The 9,556-nt window shown below is 37.8% G+C and overlaps 1 protein-coding gene across 1 annotated transcript in view; it reads right to left on the reverse strand.

Moving 5' to 3' along the window:
* LOC115264141 (facilitated trehalose transporter Tret1-like) overlaps positions 1-2,824 on the reverse strand; it is a 43,284-nt gene extending 40,460 nt beyond the window's left edge. Inside the window, exon 1 of the mRNA XM_029867521.2 lies at positions 2,665-2,824. The gene's annotated coding sequence lies outside the window, so the exon portion shown is untranslated. The remainder of the gene's footprint in view (positions 1-2,664) is intronic.
* Positions 2,825-9,556: the final 6,732 nt, after the last annotated feature.

Raw genomic sequence — 9,556 nt, forward strand, 5'->3', positions numbered from 1 at the left:
AGTAATGTTACGATAGACGGGAATACTTTCGAGGTGGTGGAGGAATTCGTCTACCTCGGATCCTTACTGACGGCTGACAACAACGTGAGCCGTGAAATTCGGAATCGCATCATCAGCGGAAGTCGGGCCTACTACGGGCTCCAGAAGAAACTGCGGTCGAAAAAGATTCACCCACGCACCAAATGCACCATGTACAAAACGCTAATAAGAGCGATGATCCTCTACGGCAAAGCTGGTGTTTGCCACTGATCCGGTAGGCACAAGAAGGCGTGGAGCGCAGAGAGCACGATGGGCGGACCAGGTGGAGCGTGACTTGGCGAGCATCGGGCGCGACCGAGGATGGAGAGCGGCAGCCACGAACCGTGTATTATGGAGAAATATTGTTGATTCAGTTTTATCTTGAATTTGATGTAATACTAAATAAATGAATGAAATGGGTATTTCAAAGAAATTCAAAGTTCTAAAGTGATTAATATTACTCCATATTATTGTATTGCGATTTTTTTTTCGACTTAGACTTTGATGCGATAAATTTCGTCGTACTCATATTTCGCTTTCGATATCGCTGTCAATCTCAGTCGCAGGGCTTTTGCAACTCGCCCGATAATGTGACAGTTTTCGCCGGCCGTCTCAATGTTTATTGTATTTTTTACGAATAATCAGACTTTGACGACGAAATTGAACTCGCCCTAATATGGTACTAATCTAACATTTATGACACATTTTCTACTTCTTTCCTCGATTCAGGCGAAACCAGCTGATTTTGTTATGAAAACATAAACAGCTGGTAGCCGAGAACAATAAGGATGAACGTAAACATCAGTCAACCAGCTGGTTTTGTTTTGTAAACATGACCAGCTGGTGGACCGAGAACAAAAGACCTTATTGGTAAACATTGAGACGGCCGGCGAAAACTGTCACATTATCGGGCGAGTTGCAAAAGCCCTGCGACTGAGATTGACAGCGAAATCGAAAGCGAAATATGAGTACGACGAAATTTATCGCATCAAAGTCTAAGTCGAAAAAAAAAATCGCAATATCGAAATCAAGAATTAGATTGAAACAGGGATTTACTTATTTTATTCACTTCTTTTCTATTTTATTCACTTATATGATTTAAATTGCGGTACAAGCTGACCTCGTATTCCTTGAGTAAAAATTATACGTAATTTTTTTAGAAACTAACACTTTCTAGTTATTTAATAATTACAATCAATCTTCTATACCATAAAACGCCTAAAAGTAGGTAAAGTACCGCAATTCCGTATGGAACATCGACCGTATTGAGGACGGATCAGCACAATTGAGCTGATCCTAATATGACCCCGAAGTAAAGAAAGTTTTATTCTAGAATATGTCTAGAGATAATCGGTCTTTTATGGTCCGCCCCGAAAGGGATATAAACAAAAGATACTCATGTACACTCAGGAAAATTGCCTCATACTAGGCCTCATACTTAATGGCAAATATCCATGTGCCAAACCACATCCAAAGTATATGCAACCAATACCCGCAAATTAGCGCATGAATAGTACGTGCTCTAAATTGTATGAGTCGCACTAATGGAAAACATTTGTTTACCCCCATTGCAAAAATCCATGTCCCGGACACATAGAAGGAATGAAGATTTTTTTCCCAGTGTAGTGACCGTAATCCACACCACGCTAATCCCAAGCAACATGTTATAATAGAGTTACGACAGCGCAAGTTTTGGTTGTATAGAAGTTTATTTGACGTAATTCCAACATTCTGCTAAAATAACATAAAATAAACTTCTATACAACCAAAACTTGCGCTGTCGTAACTTCTATATAACATGTGTGTTGCTTGGGTTCCGTGCACTGAATCCTCACAAGCAAAACTATCAGGACAATCCGGCGAACTTGCAAGAATCCTCGAGAAAAACAACGCTTCAGGTTCTTTTTAGCAGAATCGGACGAAGCGTCCTTTCGGGCTGAAATATCTTAGAAGACTGTCTATTTCGATCCTTATATCGCCACCTACTCTAAATTCTCTGATCAAAATTTCATCAATCACAAGCTACGCATCCAATTGACCACAACTCATACATGATCTACTCAATTACAAAAAATCTGAATCTTGTCGCATCACTCGCTTATAGTGAATCTAAAATCATCCCTTTCCATATATTCAACTCCTTGACACTTATGAGGGCGTCGGTGAGTCGCTGGCCCCTTGTTAAGTATGTGTCATCATATCCTTTATTACCCTCGTAAAGGAGATGATGGGCGTGGCCAGCAATGAGAGTTTTCATGTATTTTCTACTTAGACCACCAGTTGGATAACTGTTCTCTCCCAAATAGCTTTCCATAAGTAGGCTAGGTAATGCTGAATCGTGAAGAGAATCCAACCAGAGTGGACTGGTGCGTTTGAATTCTACATCTCATAAGTATGAATCATTTTACGAAAAAAAATGTTTGAAATAATAAAAATGAATTATATACATAATCAGAATGTTGTGCCTTCATGGAAATGCTTCCTGTTTTAAGACGACAATGGCTTATGCAAAACTTTCTCTTGCACACTTGTTCTGAATGCTATATATAAGAAACTTAAATTAAATTTTCTGAAAAATCGACCTTGTTGACGCAATCCATAAGATCCAAAGAATCAAAAAATAATTATGTTAAAAATTCGCTTTACCTGTATGAATCCATTTTGTTGATCGTTTCTTATTACGCTCAAGTAAAAAAAAAATATTGTAAAACTTGAGTGCTGAATCGACGCAAACAGCTTCAGCCGTACAAAAGGCACTTGGTTCTGGGGGAAAAAAATCACTAGTTTCTCTGATATGACTTAGCCACCAAACGCTTTGTTATCAGCATACAGCTCATTTCTCTCTAATTATGCTGCTACGAGTCACTTGGAGAACTTTGAACTTCCTCTAAATCTTCACCACGAAAACACTTCAATGTTGCCGATCAGCTGTCCACACCCGAACTGAACCCACTGCACTGATGCACAATGCACCTGACGAGTGCCAAAACACAATTTGATTGCTCAGCTGGAGCAACTTGTAATGAGCCTAGAGCTACACTATAGAGATGATCTGGAACGTGTTTCACGCCCGTCAGCCTGTCAGCCCGCCAACATTGACTTTATGGAGCGTATAGAACTGGACGGACGACAACAACGACAACAACTACGGCAACAGATGCAAATTCTCTCACGAGCAATTTGCAAGCTTCGCCACCGGTCAGTGGATAAGGCTTTTTGGTCTTACCATAAGGGAAAGTGTTCTTGCTTTCACTACTGGTGGGTACGATTGGGTCCATTTGTCTGTGGTCGTGTGGGATGCCCGCTTTTGTGATTATAATAGTTGGAAATATGCACGTAAATTAGCTTAAATTACTGTTGCAGTAGAAGAAATTCAGATAAATCTCTTACAAAAGTAAAATAGAAGATCTGTGACACCTAGGGGCGGGACAGCTCTAATATTAATTAGCGATATTAGCAGTATTAGAAAATATTAATCCCAAAGCCCTACCAAATTAAAACAAAGTAAGCCACGTCGATTGAACTGAATTGATTTGGGATGACAACCGTGATGACAACAAAAAAATGATCGTGGCGCTTTCATCGTCTTTGTGTTGCATCAGTAAATGAATCAGGACAAGAAAACTAAAGTCGGCAAAATCTTGCTCTCTTATTGAGCTTCTCATACAAGCTCATGCCAAGAGAATCAATTTGGGACTCTCAGATGACGGACAACTGCAAACAGTCGTGATTATTGTCGTATGTGTCGTATCGTTTGGTCTGAAGATCTTATACAATATTATGGTCACATCACCGGAGATTATTCGATATTCGATTAGCTTGGCTATTGATTATTGACTGGAATCAGCAAAAATATCCTAGCTCAAAAATGCTTCAGAAAAATTAAACTAAAGCGCTTTATTGGCAGAATACTGCACCGTCGCACATCCATGGACAGTGCAAATGATATTCTCAGTTTTGCAGTTCAGTTTTTTATATTCATGCAACTTAGAAGTTCAGCAACCAACATCAGTGGTCGTTTTCCTCGAGAAATTCCATTTCGAGAAAGCTATTTCTTATGATTCCTCCTAGCCTCTTAGCCATGGGCTTTCGATAGCCATGTCCTCGATGATATATGATATATGCTAGAGCCGTGGCTGGAGCTCAGTTCCTTCTCCCAGCTAAAATAATCAATAGAAATTTAAGTGTTTATCCAAACAAATTGTAGAAAAGTTGCGAACATACCGTACTTCCACCTCGCGTCTTCATGACAGTTTTTGATTATTGCTAGAAAAGTCATGACATACTATCCAAAAAACGAGCCGGTTGACGGTGAAGATTAGGACATTAATATTTATTAGGCAGTATTAGAGTCGGTATTAGAAGCTGTCCCGCCCCTAGTGTGACACTCTTTTCAGAGCAGCTATTTCTGTGCTATATATTCTTAGGCCTGAAGTACACATGGTCAAATATATGACAAGAAAAAAAACTCAAGAAAAAACATCAGTTTGACACTAATGAAAATTCGATCGAATCAAACAAGATGATTGAGCATTGGTTTCTTTTGGGATAAATACTTGACCCTGTGTATTAACAGCATTCGTCATTATGCACTGAGATTTTGTTATGGTTTTAGCAAACCATTTCAGGTATATATCGTCAAGCAGTTTTAATGACAGCAGTTAGAATTCCATACAAAAAATCGCCTCACTGAAAACCTGCTTCACCTTTTGCCGAGTAAGAAAATTCATTGTGAACGAGTTATTTAGAATGCATTAAAACGTGATCCAAAAACTCGAAAAGCCGCATACATGGTATATCACATCGGTCTTTTTGCGATCACATGTACGCATAAGCAGGTCTATCTTGAGGCGTATGCTGTGCACTGTATTCTTGAAGACCTGCAACTCTGGAAATAGTTAGTTTTACACTACCTGATCTTGAACAATTTCAAACAAAACCAGGAGGTTTCAACTTCGCTGCATTCATTATTCATAACGATTATAAACCAAAAAACTCAAATTTATATTCAATCATCACTGTTTTGATGTGCTATCAATCAAAGAAAACTCACCTTACAGGGTACCGAACAAGAACCAAAATAGAATTAAACTGATACCACATGAATTAAGTTCAAATAGAATGCTCTTCGACCGCCAACCGGAGAGATTACTACTGAAACCCAGCATGAACAAGAGTATTCGTTTATGGATCCTGCAGCCTCAGCAGCCTTTTGGCGTCATCTCGAAATGTTTCAACATTGATAAGCGCATCAGGATTTATAATCGTTCTAGCACTATCTTGTAGAAATGTGCCACTAATTAATGCGAGCATTATTTCTACAAATCAATATGTACAGCTATAAGGCACCTTTATTTTCAGATGATAATTGTTGGATGCAATGTTTGCCGAACGAATCCTGCAAAAAAAAAATCACGCTCATAATAATATTGGGAGTGTAAGTTGCGGTGTATAATTGCGAGTTATACAAACGATCTACCTAGCAGTATTTAAATGTTCAAAATTAGAAAAAAACAAGAAGTCTTGAAAAGTTATTTTGAAAATATTAATATTTTTTTTATCAAATGTTATTAATAAGTATAATTAATTTAATCAATTAAAATAATTTCATAAATTTGATAAATCAATCTAATTTATTTATTTTAAATTATCAATTTCAGGGATCATCTAATTGTGACAAATACATCATTCAATTAAACATTGTTAAACTTTAAAAAAAGTTACTTTCTCATAAATTTCATCTATTGAATTATTGGAAACATTCACTTACTTTTTCTTAACATTGAATTGTACTCAGTATCGTCAGTTCCGATGGAAACTTTGACAGAAGGTGTTGCTCAACAATAAAATTACCCAGATATGTGCTTTCCTGTAGACTAAAAATAAACTAGACAACTAGTTTTATCAATATTTTCCTAATTATTCATCTACTGTCTGACAACGATGATTGCATTTGTATTAAAGATTAAAATCGCATACTTATGTAATATAACACGTTAACCTACTGACTTGCACAAAACAGATTAGATTTGTTAATATTGCATTTGTCCGGAACCTTGAAAACAACGAGGACGAAACACTGCATCCAACGTTATTCATTAGTATCCCACTGTTTTGAATGTGTTGGCGCCAACCGGCTAAAAATGGCGGGAACTTCATTAGGTACACATCGTGCACATCAGCAAAACCATCCTACAGCCGTACGGTATGGTGGTCGTGAGAAAGGCGTTGCGATGATTGATTGCACTTTCTAGTTTGCTGGAGATTTTGAACTAGATTAGTTATCGCGGTGACATTGACGTTGATTGCATATTTGTTATTAAATACCATGTCCTACATACACTAGCTTACAATCGCATTCTCATTACAATTTCTATTGAATAGTAATACTTTGCTATTTAAAAGGTAAAACAACAATATAGGGTAATTTGGCAATTTCTATGGGTTAAGGATCATCACCATGGATCTTTCCTATTGTTTGGTTTGATTGTCTTTTATCGGTGAATTGAAAGACAAGTCGCAAGTATTATATTTGCGTAACGCGTTTCGGCTTACTCCGCTTCAGATAACAGGATTTCAAGGAAGTTTCAGGGAATATTCAGGAAGTTTTAAGCTCTTTCAGGGTTTCAGGTGATATCATGAATAAATCCCTTGGCACGCCCTGAAACCACCGAAATCTCCCGTAAATACCCCTGAAACCCCTTGGAATATCCTTGGAACGCCTCTGAAATATCATGGAACGCCCCAGAAATACCTCTGTGACCCCCTGAAAGCATCTCAAGCCCCTTGAAACCCCATAGAACTCTCTTGCAACCTTCTGAAACACTGGAACGCTCTTGAAAGCCTCTGGAACACTCCTTGAAACCCCTGGAACACCCGTGGGACCCCTTGAACCCCTTGGAACACCACTGGAACGCCTCTGAAACCCCTTTAAAACTCCTGGATTGCTCCTGAAACCACCCGTACCGCCCCTGGAACTTTGAGGAACGTCATGAAAACCCTCTGGGACTCCCTTAACCCTTCCCTAAGCACTATATTTCGCCACTTTTGGCTCACAGGGCTATTAGGGTAAAAGGGTATAATGCGCCCCACCGGGGCAAAACGCCCCCCTTCATTTTCTAGCGATTCAAGCGCTTTTTGCATGCGTGATCGATTAGAAATCTCAAATATTGAAGAATAATTGCCATCAAGCTGGTCCGTTAGCGGATTGGTACAGAAAAGCAATGAAAATATCAAAAAGTCTGAAATCGAGGCTTTTGGCGTAAAATTTTACCTCTTGTAAGCTGACTTAATTGTAAACAAAGCTAGTTCTGTTCGCTTGTGTTACTTTGCAACTTTTATGCAGTTAAACACTTGTTGAAAGACCCTTCTAGGATAAGCATGTGGTGGAATTATCTCCTGGGACAGTTTTATCACGGGGCTGGACGTTTTTCTTTTGATGGGGCGTATTGCCCCGTTTGTTTTGAAAAGGCAAATTTTGGAACGTTTTCGAAAAACGTTTCAAAGCTTCCATAGCCACCTCTCCAAAGGCAAAATTCGCATGCAACACTTCAATAACTTTAGTAACAACGATTTGCAGTGAACAATAGATGGAATGAGGCGCCAGTTTCAGATATATTGCCATTTCTGCTTAGGGGGGGCATATTATACCTGTTTACCCTAAGCGGCAAATATAGAGCGTGTCAGCTCCTTAATATCATTATATTCGCCTACAAGTGAATTATAGTGCCTCGTGGTTACTTGGGTTTAAATCACTCTGGAACACCCATTGGGCCCTGGAAGCATAATAAAAAAAATGATATTTTTATCAATGAAATAACAAAGAAAATGTTATTTTGAACAACTTCAAAGAACAGACAAACAGACGTATCACTTGGGACGAAGTGCGATTAAAATCATCGTCACAAATGCTAATAATGCTGTGTTTCGCAAACATACTGAGTAGGTGGTGGTAGTGAGCAAACCTCAAACAGATTTGCGCATTATGTACAGAATATTTGAATAGTCCGTTGAAAAGGGAAATGGTGGAAAGTGGGTAGAGTGAGACGTCTGTTTGTCTGTGGTTAAAGTATAAAGGGCATCATTACAAGAACTGGAACTATGGTTCGACTTAGATATTTGTGATCGGTTGGTTTACCGGTGAAACTTATTTCGTAACAGCAGTTTCTCAAACTTATTTTTAGAACTGTGCAATTTTCGTGTCGTCAGTGGTACAAAGTTTAATGTAAATTTTTTTTACTTAAAATATTTATATTTTCATAATTAAATTGATGCAATATCATGGCACGGGTATATCCCCCCGTACCGCGAACGCAGAGTAGAAGCGGTTGAAATACCAATCACCAAAGCCATGCTGCACCTGCCGATGTTGCTGTAGCTGATCGGCGTTAGTCAATCATATTAAGCAGAAGTAGAGTACGTCAAGCTGGAAGCTAGAAAAGAATTGGGAGAGGAGATGACAATATCGAGTGATACGTCGGAAAGTAATTCTGTTGGGCTGGATACATCGAACGCAAGTGAGAGTGATTCGACTGCAACTACTGCTCCAGGACCAATAGCCTATACGCTTATACAGTGATAGACATTCGTTTAGCCGAGACCAAAACATTTTCAAAAAAGTGTCAGGAAACTCATACAAAAGATTTTATGATACAACTTTTTTATCGTAGTGGTAGTATATCTAGTACTGTTTTATAAAATTGTGATACATCACCATTACATATACACTAAAACAAAAACGTGGGTAAAACCCTTCAAATGTCGTTTTTTACTTAGACATTCGTTTAGCCGAGGTAAATGAAAAATTGGTTTTCAATAGATTTTTTTGAAATTTCGTGAGTATATTTTGAGGATATACCCCAAGGCATTTAGTTTATGACGTGTTAGCAAGATAATTGACCTTAAAAGTTTATTTATTTGTGAAATTCAAAGAAATATTATAAAAAAAAATGTCCCGATAAGGAGAAGCGATGATAAACAAATTTATTTAAGAAAAATTATTTCTGTAAACACTCAAACGTAAGCGAAATAAGCAGTTTTGAAAATATGGCACAGCATTACTGTGAGAAATGTTCAAATTATTGCATAAAATTTCATGAAAAAAATAAGTTGGTTGGTTAAACCTTAAAATGGGATTGATAAGAGCTAAAATAAATAGTTCTGCGTTGAAATAAAGACGTGCCCTAATGCCTGTGAAGTATATCTGTTTGATACTAGCATTACTAAATGAGTAAGAACACTGCTAAGTGAAAGAACTGCAAGAAGTATCAGAATTTTTGTACCTTGTTTATTTAAAAGCAGATATTCATACAAAAATGCAAGATATGGTCAACCAATTGGCTTATTTCATTCATTCTGAAGAAATATATTATAAATGAGTCTTAGTTTTGAACCACGTTCATTTTTAACATAATTTATTTGAAAAGAACGTCTAAATTATGAATCCAGAATTTCATGCTAGAAATTTGAATACTTTCGGTGCCATTTCTCGAAATGTGAGCCGTCCAATGTATGTTACTTCAGCCAGAATACAGTCTAG

Source organism: Aedes albopictus, chromosome 1 (genome assembly GCF_035046485.1).
Source record: "Aedes albopictus strain Foshan chromosome 1, AalbF5, whole genome shotgun sequence".
Classification (NCBI taxonomy): Eukaryota; Metazoa; Arthropoda; class Insecta; order Diptera; family Culicidae; genus Aedes; species Aedes albopictus.